This window comes from Sciurus vulgaris (genome assembly GCF_902686455.1).
Source record: "Sciurus vulgaris genome assembly, chromosome: 6".
NCBI lineage: Eukaryota > Metazoa > Chordata > Mammalia > Rodentia > Sciuridae > Sciurus > Sciurus vulgaris.
Window position 1 is genome coordinate 41,877,990 of NC_136466.1, and position 13,586 is coordinate 41,891,575.

The following is a 13,586-nucleotide window of genomic DNA, read 5'->3' on the forward strand; positions in this document are numbered from 1 at the left end:
GGTTTAAAAGGAATAAAAATTTAGAAGTGCAAACTTCAATGCTTGTGTTAAGGCTATACAATGAAAGGCTTTGAATGCCAGAGGCTGATCTAGACATTCAAAATGCCAGTAAGGCAACTCAGGAGGGACTGGGAAGATGGCTGAGGGAGAAGGGAAATAATCAGGAGGTCACCAAGTATCTGGCAAACACGAGACCCAACAGAGCCCTTCTCTAGGCTCAGGTCCCCAATTCACCACCACAAAGTACAACCAGGGCCAACCAGGGCCAACATTACCACTAGAGTCAGGCAAAGACATGAAGAAGACTCCCAGGTCTCCTGCAGAGACATCTGCTCTGGCCTTGCTGATAAGCCCAGCCAGAGGGCACATGACAAAAGAAACACCCAGGATTTCAAGGAATTAATGAAAACATCTTATTTATGGACCAAGAGAGTAAGAGATCCTTCAGAATTTGAGTGCTCAAGCACTGGTATTTGGCAGGAATGTGAAGAATATCAGGCGCCCAAGATCCTGGAAACAAACACATAATCACTGTTAATCCAGTCAAAGCTGAGATTCTGCTTTGCTGGGGGAAACCTGCACATGCATCTCATATCTATAATTACACAAATATTTCTATGAACACTAAATGTAAGTGTGATATTTTCCAAACAGATGTGTCCATTGGTTGGGAGATGAATCTTAACAGTCTCTGCTACTCAAAAGAAAAATTAGGAGTGAGAAGAGATATAAATATCACATCTGAAGCATCATTATTAAAATGAAGCAGTTTCTATACTAACCGGGGAGTTTAAATAATGCCCCACTGGGGCCCAGGAGAGCCTTAGAGTCTCCACCAATAGAGTCACACGTCCCTCCTTCCCTGTGACTGTGTGGCTCTTTGCTGAGAGTTACAAAAAATTATCTTCACAAGAGTGCACAGATTCTCAGAGACAGACTTGCCTCAAAACAATGTAGATACATAACTGGGACTCAAGATGACAGAATGCGTGAGCATCCAAACAAGTTTCTTTTCTGCTGAGATAATAGAATAGGTGACTTTCAAAAACCTTTCCTTTTTGAAAAGTATGAACAAGGTTCCAAGCAGAGGGAACTACATCATTTCCACCTGTCTGAAAGCAGACAGGCTGTAAACATCCCAGTAAGATTTTCTGGGAGTCTTCTAAGCTCTGAGTAAGAAAATAAATGGTTCGAAAAGGTCTCTAATTAGCCAAGTACAAAAACGTTTGAATTCCAGGAGCATGGCAGATTCTGTCACAGCACCAGGTCCCTGTGCTTCCTGCCCTGTTGCTCCACATTCTCTCCAAAGCAGACAATGTTTTTCTGGCCTTCTGGTTTCAAAGATAACCTTCATGGGGAAAATCAATAGTCGTAACATAGTCTTTGGTTCAGGATGAAGCAGTAACCCAGGCCCTGAGATGAGGTCTCTGCTGAGGTCAACGAGATGCCGACATTGACGCCTCATTTTCTCTTCACCGTCATGTTAACATTTGTAATCGCTGCCCTCTGGGCACTCGGGCAAGAATCCAGCTGGATCCTGAACATAGACACCTATGCCTTTTTCTGAGACAGGGACGCCTACAGTGTTCACACTGCAGCTCCCAATGCAGTGAAAGGAGCTGCACCTTTAGGAACATTTAAACCAGTGTTGCCCCAAGGGAGCCCTCTCCACAATGGGGCTGCCACATTACAAGAGGGACTGAAGCCAGACACAAAAGACCAAACATGGCATGATTCCATTCATATAGCATGTCCCCAGAGGGCACATTTGGAGAGGCATGGAGCAGAACAGCAGTTGCCTGGGGTCAGGGGTAGAAAAGGGACCTCAGAAATTGGGGGACTAATGGAAATGGTCTCAAACTGGATTGAGATGATGGCCGCATAACCTGAAAATTTTACAAAAGGGTGTGGAATCGCACACTTGAAATGGGCTAATGTTATGATATTGAATTACACCTCAACGAAACTGTAAAAGAAATGCATTCATTGAGTAGTTAATGGTATGTGGCAAATAAAGTAAAAAAAGGAACACAGAATATCAAATATCATTTGCTCCTAACTTTAAAAATACACATCCTGGCATAAAGAGAAAGAAGAGAAAGACGTATGCCAAAATGTTTATAATGATTATTCTCTATATAGTGGGATTACAGGTGCTTTCATTTTCTTCTTTACACTTTCTGTATACTCCCAATTTCTGTCATGGAAGCGAACCACTTTCATAATCAAGAACTGCAACCGTGATTGGGTAAAGCAGTTAAGGAGTAACTGACTCAGAATACTTAACATGAAGAATTAGCGCTTGGGAACCACCATTTGATCCAGCTATCCCACTTCTTGGTTTATACCCAAAGGACTTAACATGCAGCCACATCAATGTTTATAGCAGCTCAATTCACAATAGTTAAATTATGGAACCAACCCAATGCCCTTCAATAGATGAATGGACTTAAAAAATGTGGTGTGTATGTATGTATGTATGTACATGTATATGTGTGTGTGTATACACACACACACACACACACACACATATATATATATATATATATATATATATATATGATGGAATGTTACTCAGTTTTAAAGAGGAATGAAATTATGGCATTTGCTGGTAAATGGATGGAGCTGGAAAGTATCATGCTAAGTGAAATAAGCCAATCCCCAAAATCCTAAAGTGGAATGTTTTCTCTGATATGTGGATGCTAATTGACAATGGGGGAGGTGGCTAGGGAAGAACAGAGTTACTTTAAATTAGGTAGAGGGGACTGAAGGGAAGGGAGGGGGTATGGGGATAGGAAAGATAGTAGAATGAATCAGACATTATTACCCTGAATTCATATGTAACTATACAACCAGTGGGATTCTACATCATGTATAACCAGAAGAATGAGAATCTACGCTCCATTATATACAATGTATCAAAGTGCATTCTACTGTCATATATAACTAATTAAAACAAATAAAAAATTTTAAAAAAGAAGATACCACTGTGGGTTCTTGTCACTGAACAGATATTTAATACCCTGGCAGGGACCTAAAAAAATGAAGACTCCCCTCTCCAAGTAAGGGACTTTGAGTTCCCTCTCCTCAGACCTTCACTCCATGTGTCCCCAGAAGGGGGTTGGGTCAAGCACAGGAGGAGAAAATGTTAATTAGGTCACATACTGCACAGGCATAAACCAGCTCCCTGTTAACACACCTCAATTCAATATGAACAAGAGTAGTTGGACCTACACCAAGAAGCACAAGCCTGCGGGTGCCCATCCCCAACTCAGAACAGCATATTTGTACAAATGCTCTCTTTTCTCCATGAGAAAGGCTCTTTATTTTCTTGAAATACACAGTCTTACTGTAACAGAGGATTTACTGACCCCAACTAATGATTTTCTATCCTTGGGAATTAATATCACACACTGGATCTCTAGGTACTCTGCTGACACAGAATTTTCTAAGACAATAAATACTTTGTACCATGCTAACACAGGAGTTTCTCCATCATAGGTGTTGAGACTGAGAACAAGGGTCAGCTGAGGCCAATTCTGCATTTTAGTAGTGTGAAGAAGCATCCTAAACTGAGGCAAAGGAATGTTTCCTTGACCTACCCAGCTGGAAACCATGAGGGTGGTGTCCTCGGTCTCAGTATTTGTCTAGGAAACTCCCCCACCCCACCCATCAGAGATACAGGTCCCACAGTGTGGCTGGCACTACAGACCCACCATTCCCTCTCAGACCATAATTGCTTGGACAATGAGCAGATCCCTGGCCCAGTTGTTCTCTCTTCTGATGTTAGGTACTAGAATTTGCAATATTATTACTCTCTGATGGTCATTTAAAGGATGGATCTATAAATTCTGGAACTACAGCATTCATTTTCCACCAGTGTACACAGTAAAGCATGTAAATCGGGCTCAGGACAGCAGGGTAAAGCAATAAATCAGAATACAGATACAAGGAACCATTATGGTTTGGATTTGGAATGTCCCCAAAGTCTCATGTGTTGAAGTCTTGGTGCCCAATGTAGCAATATTCAGAAGTGAGCTTTTAGGAAATTATTGGATCATGAAACCTCTAACATCATCAGTGGATTAATACATTTGATGGATTAATCATTTGAAAGAACTACTGGGAGACAAGAGAAACTATAGGCAGATGGGACATGATTGGAGGAAATAGGTTGCTGGGGCCCTGTCCTTCGGGACTATATCTTATCCCTCACCCCTTCCTCTCCTTTTTTCTCTCTGCTTCTCTGCTGCCATGAGCTGACAGCTCTCCTGTACCACACCCTTCCACCATAATGTTCTACCTTGCCTCAGGTCCAAGACAATGGAGCCAACCGACCATGAACCAAAACCACTGAAATCATGAGTCAAAATAAATCTTCCCTTGTCTAAGTTGTTCTTATCAGGTATTTTGGTCACAGCAATGAGAAGCTGAGTAAAAAATAAATTGAGCATGGCTTTGACTCCAGTAGGTCACTAGGTCCTGGTGACAGTCCCTGCAAGTCACTTCTCAGGCTGCACAAACTCTCCCTGGAGTCTTATAATTTCTCCTCCTTTTAGTCTGAATGACTTTTGTGACTCACATCCAAAGAAGCCTTGAATAAAGAGCCTATAAAATAAATTCCACTCTGAAAATAGGAAATTCTTCCCTCAGCTCTCTGCTTGTAGGTACTAGCCAAAGGACAAGCAGAGAAATGAAACATTTTCCTCCCCAGGAGTGGAGGCCCACAGAGCTTCAAAAAGCACCTCCTAAGGAAAGGGCTCCCAGGGCAAGTGTTGAGCAAGAAGCCCAGTGGAGCCTCCAGAGTGACTGATTCCCTCAACAGAGATCAGAATGGGAGTTCCCCCAGGGCAGGGCCCTTGTCACTGGATCCCCTACACCTAAAACAGCACCTCACACAAAGTGGAGGTTAATCTAATTACCTGATGGGTGAACTAATGGGTATGTAAGTGTTTGGTGAGCATCTGCTTTTTGCAAAAATTTATTCCAGACACAGGCTCAAGAAGTTGCATACACCAAAGGGGATATTGAAAAGCACAGTATCTGCCCAGGGAAGAGGAAAATGCTGCAAAATCTTCTGGATCAGCAGGAACAGTTAGAGGAGTAAGTTCATGCAACATCTCCCTTTCTATGTCACACACCATGAAAATACTAAGTCAACTGAACCTTGTGCTCCACAAGATCCTCCACTTCCATATTCTAACCACAGGCACATAATAACTCAAGGTTCAGAGACGTAGCATCAGTTTCAGCAATCATCCAACTAAGGCAAAGAACAAGTATCAATTCACACTCACTATGACCAAGTACTCAACTCTCTTCATTCTTATAACAGCACATACACAAATGTATATATGCAGATATGCAGGGCGAAAGAATTTAGTTCACAACTGTGTTGAGTTCTGACCCTCCTAAATGAAGTTGTTTTTTTGTTTCTCTTGGCCTGCCAAGAGGCATGAATAAACATCCAATTATCTGACAAATGAGTATATCCACAAGAGAGGGAGAATCATTTGGTAGTAAGAGTACTGGCCACTAGATCAGACTGACTTCTCATTGTTTCCTCTCTCATGACAATGTGACTAGGCATTCACAGAGTCTATTTCTCCATTTTTAAAGTGGAGAGTAGTCTCGTAAAGGCCTAATCAAAAACTGCACACCAAGGTGTCTAACAGTGCATATTAGTGACTCAATGATAACCACAATCATTACTACATTTATATTAATTATACGGAGCCATGTCATGTCAGGATATAAATACCTACTACTTCAGGAATATATTCAAAAGCATACTCAAGACTCTCAAGGAACTGGAGGCACCAAAGAGATGTGAAACAATAAACATTTTTACATTATGGCCACTAGCAACATAGTCCCTTCTTTGGGTTCCTTGGGGGAACCATACCTGCCACATTCAGTCCCTGACTTTGAGCCAGACTCTGCTCCAACTCCAGGATGAAGTATATGACTCAGACCTATGCCAAGCAACGCATTACCTTTTCCTGGCCAAAGTGATTGGCTCATGGATGGAAACATAATCCAATCAGAGCATAATCCAAGGAGCTGTCTGCCAGAATGGTTGAAAGACATTTTATTCCAGGACTCTAAGACAGGATCTGCTACAGCTGGCCTACCCCATAAGGACAGGGCCTGCTTAAGAATGCACCCAATGCACAGAAGAGAACAGAACTCAGAGATGGAAAGCTGGAACCCAGATCTTGATAGCATCTATGACCCCTGCATCAAAGTAAGTTTGAAGTCAGAACTACCTCAGCCAGGCATAGTGGCTCAAGCCTATAGTCCCATCAGCTTGGGAGGCTGAGGCAGGAGGATTGCAAGTTCAAAGCCAGCCTCGGTGAAAGCAAGGTGCTAAGCAACTCAGTGAGACTCTATCTCTAAATAAAATACAAAATAGGACTGGGGATGTGGCTCAGTGGTCAAGTGCCCCTGTGTACAATCCCCAGTCCCAAAAACATTACACAAAAATAAAAATAAAAAAACAACTACCTCTTGAATCCTTGATTGTGCCTTAAAATTCCTTTTGTCAAATTCCTTCCAAAATATTTTGTCTCGTGACAAAATACTCTGGAATGATACATGGAGTGAGTGGGGCTGGGTAGGAGAAGTGAGCAAAGATTGCCCAGATGATGTTTACTGAGCTAGGATTCTTCCTCTAAGACATAAGCCTCAGTCCATGTTGGACTGCAGAAAAGATGCCCTGAAGAAGTGGCTGGGACTGACAGACAGCAAATCTGAGCTTCCTGGTGCATGTGCGCCTAACTTGAGGACATCACTCTCCAAACCCAAGAGCCACAGTTCTCCCCACAGTGTCCAGCTCAGACGCGACATGCAGCGTGCTCCTGCATCTAACAGCTTCTAACTTCCTATTTGTCTCATCCTTGCAGGTGGGCAGTACCATGACATTTACAAGGGCCATGTTCTCTGGAGCACAGTGTGGAAGCTCCTCATAAATTCTACTTTACTGACTAGAAAAACAAATACTTGGTTAAAACACACACAGAAGATAGGCAGTTAAGGGACTTTTGATCTCCAGCTGTCATTGCTGAAGGAGATCTTGTTCTTGGATTTTAGCAGGAAAGGGGAACTGGAATACTCTGGATGACATGCTCTCCTCCACTGCATAGGGGCCACACAATATTAGCTGACATTTGTCATCTGAACTTTCCCTCTGATCCCTCTCTTCTGGTCCCTGTCCACAGGCACCCCCATGCAGGACCTTACCTGAGGCAATATAGCATTAGCAGTTAGTGCCACAATGTAGCATGAGTGCAGCCAGAGCTGTCTGGATTCCCGATCTCACCACTATCCATGATCCCCTAACCCAAGTCATTTTACCTCTCTGAGTGTTAGATTCTACATATGCAAAATAAGAACGATGGCAGTACCCCCTGGTCAGATTGCTATAAGGAATTAAGGAGTTGGGTGGGCAGCAGATCTTAACTTCAGTTTCACATGCAATAAGACTAAGATCAAAGTGGCTTTGTGATGAACAAGTCTCAGAGCTAATAACTGCAAGATTTAGGTCTGTAATCAGAGCTCTTCCCCTCTGCACCCCAGCATAGGACTGAAAGCCTGGTCTCTTAGGAACTCCATCACCATAGCGGTGATACTCTCTCAGTTGTCTCTACCTGCTATACCATCCAGGCTCTGGTCTCCTGGAGGAGCAACTTCAAGTGTCCACATGGTTGGCAGAAACTACACTCTGCAAGGCACAGTCTCAGAGATAAAAAGCAAGTTCCATGTTCTCCTGTGTGTGTGTATGCTCAAGGCACCTTCCAGGTACAAATGTAGTTTTATTCAAGGCCCACTCAGAATAAACAAAACCTGTTCCCAGAGTCTTTGCTCTTCCTAAGTGCCAAGAATACCCAGTCATTGAACAGCTGTATCATCATACAAAGGAAATCAGGATACTGCTGTGGAAGACAGTTTAGGCCTCGGGGATGTGATCGTGTCTCAGGTTAGGAAAAACTGTGGCAAAGAAAGCTTTTGAAGTTGTGCCTACCAGTATGACTTACTTCACATGTGTATGAATTAAGTTTAACAGGACAATCAAATTTTTAAAGCAAACCTTCTCACTGTTCCATTAATTTTTACAGAGCTCTTACGTGCCAGGCACAGGGGTAGAACCTGAAACCATAGCTCTGAATATGCCAGACACAGTCCTTGTCCCCATGCTGACAGCAGAGATACCTCCCAGCATCCCCTGCCAGTGACTCACATAGATTTGCAAAAACTTCCATGTTCCCAATGATGTGGGTAACAGCCATCCCAGGAGAAAATAATTTCATAGAGAAACATTTCTAAAAACTTGTTCCCTCTAATAAAAGTGTCATGGGAGAAAAATAAAAGGCTTCGTGCTCAAATTAGTTGAGAATGAGCAGTTTTAAAACTGGCAAAACAGTCTCTTGACTGTCGGAGCTCTCTAATTCTTTATCTTGTGAACATGCTCAGTGCCAAGGGAAAGCCAGGCCTGCAGCCTGTGGGCACATAGGGCTGCCCAACTCCAGGAGATGAGCAGACTTTGCAAATATGTGCCTCATCAACAAACCATAGGACATTTTGAGGGACAATGTTCTTTGCAAAAACACTGAAGTTAAAGAAGGTATATGAAGGAGACCTACTGTGAGCATGGAAATTCACCATCACCCTGTCCTCCTCACCTGTGCATGACCTTTCCCCACATGCCAATGGATAATCCCAGTTTCTTTTAGAAAAAGAGTTTCATTCAATGGAAGAACATGAAACGAAGACTCTGGAAAGCATTTTATATTTTATACCACTAAAAGACATCTTGTTTTGGGTACTTCTTTCAGCTCACCCAATGGAATTGATCACCATGAATAATTGAAAACATAAATAAAAAATTCATCTGTTATCCCAGTCGATCTTTATCATGTCCACTGAGGGTGGTAATAACTATAACCTCAAGAGGGATGTTTCCTGACTGCCTTCCTACTCATTCAGAACCTAATAAAGTAGATGTCCAATAGAAGGACATAAGGGAGAAGTAGGAACAGTACTGCCACAGAACAACAGAGGCAGCAGGCTTCTGCAGGGGAACAAGGATCTTCACAGATTATTTAAAATGAAGAAATGAGGCTCAAGTTTCATACTAGAAGAGGAGAGTAGGTCAGAAGGGAAGGTGCTTGATTATTCATAGAAAATTACCTGTGGCTGAGGAAGAAGTCAGAGGACCTTGCACTTTGACAACACTGGTCAGCGGAAACTTCTTTTATCAGCTCTGGTCTGATGTTCTGTGCCCATTTTCTTTTCCCCTCCTGACTTTCTGTTCTACTCCTTGCTCTTACCTGACCCTCTCAGGAGCGCAATATCTCTATTTTCCTCTCCTGCAAAAGCTGATCTCAGCTGACCTTCAGACATACCAAAATGTAATGATATATTCTAGATAAATGATCTGATGCCACATCCAGCATTAAAACAAAAAACTATACCCCCAAATCAGTCTCTTAGGCATCAGAAGGCCTCAGGGTGAATGCCTCTGAGCAGAAAGCCTTCAACCAAGTGCAAGTACTCCTGACCCTCGGTCACCACCATGGGTGTCATTATAAGCTATAGGGCTACCAGCACCTAAGGGACAGGTGAGAAGGCTGGCTGTACCCTGTCCAATGGACACACTGATGGATTCAGACTAGCTGCATCCGCAGGAGGGCAATATTGAGCTAAGAGGGAAAAGCAGACAGTGGTCCAAAATTATACATATTTACTTCCAAAATTATTCATCATCCTCTTATCTGGGCTCACCCAGAACAGAAGAGATACAAAGTTCACACAAAAGTGAGGTTATCACTACCTTAGAGAGGTCCAAGTTCTACATCCTATTCAACAGTGGAAGAAATGAAGCCCCAAGAAGTCCAGGGGCTTTTCCAGACTGCAGAGGACAAGTGGGAGAGGCCTATGGAAATTACCTGGTTTCTTCCAATCCGCTCAGTTGCCTTTACTCACATGCACCAGCGTAGCCACTGGGAAGCTCTTAGGCTCTCATCCCTGCTGCAAAATCCCTTATCACATAGGCCCCGCACATTCACAGAAAACCTCCTTGAGGTCAGTACCAACCTTCTTCTTTTAGAGAACATGAATCATTCTCTTCCACAAAATCCATTCATCCTGCAATGTGTTCCCCTGGTGTCTGGCTGTTCCAGTGAGAACACCTGTCCTAGACTAAGAAGATAAGAAGGCTCTACAAGATGGTGCTATAGGGAGTGCTGATGGTTTCTCCCCAGTTATTTACCTTTCCCTGGAATGTTAAATACCAGTAAAGTAATGCCCTTTATCTTCAAAGGATATATCTCTAGACCCCCAGTGGATACCTAAAATCATGGGTAGTACCAAATCCTATTTATACTGTTTTTTCTATACATACACACCTAAGATGAAGCTACATCATCTTAGCTACAGTGAGAGATTAACAAAACAACCAAAAGTAAAACAGAGCAATTAAAACAGCATACTATAATGCAAGTTATGTGAATGTGAGCTCTCTTTCTCTCTCAGAATGTATTATACTATAATCGCCATTCTTCTTCTTGTGGCCATGAGAGATGACACCATGCCTACATGATGACCTAACCAAGATGGCTATTAAGTGACCAGTGGGTTGGTAGTGTATACACCATGGTTACTCTGGAAAAGAGATGATTCACATCCCCAGAAGGATAATCTAAGATTTCATCACATTACTCAGAACTGAAAACTTATGAGTTGCTTATTTCTGGAATATTCCATTTAACAACTATAACAGTTGACTGCCGGTAACTGAAACTGCAGAAAGAAAAACCATGATAAAGGGAGACAAGTATAGTCATCTCTGGGACAGTCAGACCAGGTGCCACACAGGAGACTTCAGCTCCACTTCCTAGAACAGGCCCAGCAACATTCATACAACCAGGCCAGGATCCACATGAACACCCAGCAAATTTACTTGCCTTTCCCACAGCAAGTCTCTTCTGTAATTCTTGTGGAATATTTGTTGTCTGTGCAGAATTGTAATTCACACAAAAGACAGCATCTTCCCACAAATGGAAGAGCTAATAGAATTTAAGTATTTCAAAGAGATGCTGAGAGAAAAGAAGCTCTACTTCCCCTCCACTCCCTACCCTGGAGGCCCTCAGGCTGAAGCACTGTGAAGCTGACATATCTACCCCAGAAAGGCCCCCTGGGGATGTTTGTGTGGTGCTCAGAGGCCCCCATCAAATTGTGGTCGGTTGTTAATACCAGTCCAATCTTTACAACTCTCCTCTGTGACTACTTAAAAATCAAAACCAAGATCATAAAGCCTGAATGTTTTAGTCCACTAAGAAGTCAAAAGTCATTCCACATTTTCATTAATAACCTTCTATGAAGGCAGTTGTCAAGTCTCAGATTTCAGTGATCCTATGGCACATACTGTCACTGGAATGGGCTGAATGTCCAAGGTACTCTTTAGGACAGCAATTCTTAAGCAGGAGTGATTTTGTCCTCCAGGGGACATTTAGCAGTGTCTGGAGATAATTCTGATTGTCATAAATGGAGAGCAGGGAATGCTTCTGACATTTAGTAGGAGAGGTCAGGGATGTGACTCAACATTCTACACTGCACAGGACAGTTGGCCATAGCGAGGAATCATCCGATGCAAAAAGTCAATAGTGCCAAGGTTGAGAAATCACACCATAGAATAATGGTTTTCAAACAACACTGGGCATGAGGTTCATATACAAGAATTTCTGTAAACACAGATTTCTGGATCCTATCCACTGAGTTTCTTTTTCAGATGGTCTAGAGGGAATTTCTCTTTAAAAAAGAAGAAAAGAAGAACATGATTCTTCTGGCCAAATTGATCTTGATGCAGATTTGAGGATACTCATACAAATGTTTGCTACTCCCTTAAAACCACAGGCTTGTAATTCCAGAAGCTGCCTCCAGGTTGTTCTTGGGCAACCATACAAGTCTGTGACCACTCGCCCAGAGCTGAGCACTTCAGGGAGGCAGATCCCCTTCCCTGAAGAGCTCTTCCCAGTTATGGGCTGGACCCATCTCTACCTCTGAACACATCCCCAGTTGCTTATGTCTCTTGTACCAAATACCCCTACAGAGAAACATTACCTGAATCCCATAACCCAATGTCACACCAACTTGCTTTATGTTGAGAATCCCCTGGGGTTTGGCAAAAACACAGGCTGTCACTCTGGAGAATGCCCCACAGTTCATCTGAAGCAGACGGAGAGTCTATATTTAGCAAACTTTCTAGCCTAGATGACTCGCTAGCTCTGGCTCTATTCCAAACTGTCCCAAAACGTAGACTCTGAAAAAAACCAACTGGGCACCACTGCAGACCAGCCCAACTCTTTGGGGGTTGGGCCCAGAACTATGTAACAAACTCCTGAATGATTCTGGGGCATGGTCTAGCATTCTATATGGAAATTCTGTACTGCACTGTGCCCTTCTTGCCTGATGGAAATCTTATCTCTAATAAAGTTGGGGTAGAAGATGCTTGATAGACAAACATATCAACATTGTCTGCAGGTGCTGGGGGACAATATTCTAACAAGCCTTCATCTGCCTGGCCTGGCCCTCACACGCCTGTGTGATACAGACTTAGAGGAGCTAAGCACCACCAAGGCCATGGGGTCAGTGATTTCAACTTGGTCTGTCTCCCCAGACCCCTTTTCTTCTTTTACACAAGCCACCTAAGCTACCTCTCAAGAGGCAATTTCAGGGAAGCTTCCACCTCCCTTTTTCCTGCACCAAATTCCTTTCAGCTTCTTCTCCCAGGACACAGTCAAATAGATCCTGAAGAAGGAAAAGTCCTGGAGTCTGGGAGACTCTGCTTCCCTGTGAACTCCTCCTGCCCCGGGGAGCCAGTTACCAGGAACCTAAGTCCCAGAGTCAGCAGCAGCTTCTTTCCTCTCTTACCTAGACTTTTCCTTTCTTCTGAATGGTTATTTCCAACGGGAGGCATGCCTTTGACTCAACACTAGTGTCTGATCCCCCAATCTGCTTCCAGCTGCAACTCCCAAGTCAAAATGCAGGAAGTCAGAACAGGGAGGAGAGAAAGACTAAGATAATCAGACCTTGATTAACACTGAGCTGTGAACGCACAACCTTTTCTAAAGCTGCACAGAGTGTGAGGAATGCAAATGAGACCATGCCTATGAAAATGCCGCCCGAACTGTGAAGTACTCTGCAAACAGGAATTATCACTCAAACTAGAGAGAACCCAATGGAAAACACAGCTTTTCCAGCCAACTCTCTGAGGGTCACCTTCTTCAACCAAGGAAGGTCAAGTTCTCCGGAAATGTGATCCACACCTCAAAATAGGGGTGGGATGGACAGCAACATATGCACGACTCTTTGCTAGCATTGTAAGTCAAACAAAAATTCGTAAGACACAGCCTTGTCTTTAAGAAACTAATGATCTGATAAAAAGGGGAATTGAGAAATACTCCATAACCACACAGCACAGACCTGGTAGGATAGCCTCTAGGATATGAATCAGAAAAGGTTGCAGGACCCTCTATGGGCACAAGCCAGTGGCCCCTTTTGCTGGGTGCTCCCTTGACCTTCCCTCC

At 43.2% G+C, this 13,586-nt stretch overlaps 1 protein-coding gene across 2 annotated transcripts in view; it reads right to left on the reverse strand.

Annotated features, from left to right (window-relative positions):
• The window catches only part of SPOCK1 (SPARC (osteonectin), cwcv and kazal like domains proteoglycan 1), a 518,936-nt gene that overhangs the window by 360,989 nt on the left and 144,361 nt on the right, over positions 1-13,586 (reverse strand). The gene's annotated exons all lie outside the window — the stretch shown is intronic.